General features: G+C 44.8%; 1 pseudogene; it reads left to right on the top strand.

Moving 5' to 3' along the window:
* The first annotated feature begins 1,117 nt into the window (after positions 1-1,117).
* Positions 1,118-1,235, top strand: LOC126195893 (5S ribosomal RNA; annotated as a pseudogene).
* Positions 1,236-1,480: the final 245 nt, after the last annotated feature.

Genomic DNA, 1,480 nt, shown 5'->3' with positions numbered 1-1,480 from the left:
ATAAACAGAACTGGCGCATATGGGGAACCGAAAAGCCCCATGTTGCAGTCCCATCGTCCGTGCATCCTCAAAAAGTACTGGTCTGGGCCGCCATTTCTTCCAAAGGAATCATTGGCCCATTTTTCAGATCCGAAACGATTACTGCATCACGCTATCTGGACATTCTTCGTGAATTTGTGGCGGTACAAACTGCCTTAGACGACACTGCGAACACCTCGTGGTTTATGCAAGATGGTGCCCGGCCACATCGCACGGCCGACGTCTTTAATTTCCTGAATGAATATTTCGATGATCGTGTGATTGCTTTGGGCTATCCGAAACATACAGGAGGCGGCGTGGATTGGCCTCCCTATTCGCCAGACATGAACCCCTGTGACTTCTTTCTGTGGGGACACTTGAAAGACCAGGTGTACCGCCACAATCCAGAAACAATTGAACAGCTGAAGCAGTACATCTCATCTGCATGTGAAGCCATTCCGCCAGACACGTTGTCAAAGGTTTCGGGTAATTTCATTCAGAGACTACGCCATATTATTGCTACGCATGGTGGATATGTGGAAAATATCGTACTATAGAGTTTCCCAGACCGCAGCGCCATCTGTTGTTGACAATTGTAACTACTGTAATTTCGAAAGTTTGTCTGCCTGAAAATGTACTGTTGTCCCAAGCATATTGCAACAAACGGTGTATTTCTATCGCTGCTCGTTTAGTTTTTATTACCGTTTCAAATATACCGGTCATTTTTGAAACACCCTGTAAATAAAAACTTTAATATTCGTGAAAATATTATAAGGAAAACAAAGGAAGTACCGTGTCCAATCAGTAAGGACATCGGCTTATAAAAGTTCCATTACAAATAGTGCGATACTAATTTTCAATAGCTGACCACATAAGATAAAAATTATTTCATCGTTCTCACTTTTTAGTAAAACCCTAAGGCTATTCTTACTTGACCACTGACCCTACTTAGTAGCAGAATCTCTACAACTTGTGAATTACAAAACTTGAAAGAAACAAGGCGAAAAATATCATACTACAGGAAGTGCAAGGTGCCCTGTACATTAAAGGCAATCGAACAAACTCACTCCTCAAAAAGAGTGCACTTATATTTACATGAGGCAACGGCCTTGCCGCAGTGGATACACCGATTCCCGTCAGATCATCGAAGTTAAGCGCTGTCGGGCGTGGCCGGCACTTGGATGGGTGACCATCCGGGCCGCTATGTACTGTTGCCATTTTTCGGGGTGCACTCAGCCTCGTGATGCCAATTAAGGAGCTACTCGACCGAATAGTAGCGACTCCGGTCAAAGAAAACCATCGTAACGACCGGGAGAGCGGTGTGCTGACCACACGCCCCACCTATCCACATCCTCATCTGAGGATGACACGGTGGTCGCATGGTCCCGATGGGCCACTTGTGGCCTGAAGACGGAGTGCTATGTGTATTTACATGATATCGAATATTATAGTATATACTTAT

This window comes from Schistocerca nitens, chromosome 7 (genome assembly GCF_023898315.1).
Source record: "Schistocerca nitens isolate TAMUIC-IGC-003100 chromosome 7, iqSchNite1.1, whole genome shotgun sequence".
Taxonomy (NCBI): domain Eukaryota; kingdom Metazoa; phylum Arthropoda; class Insecta; order Orthoptera; family Acrididae; genus Schistocerca; species Schistocerca nitens.
The sequence above is the reverse complement of the archived record's forward strand: the minus strand, read 5'-3'. Positions and strand labels throughout refer to the sequence as shown.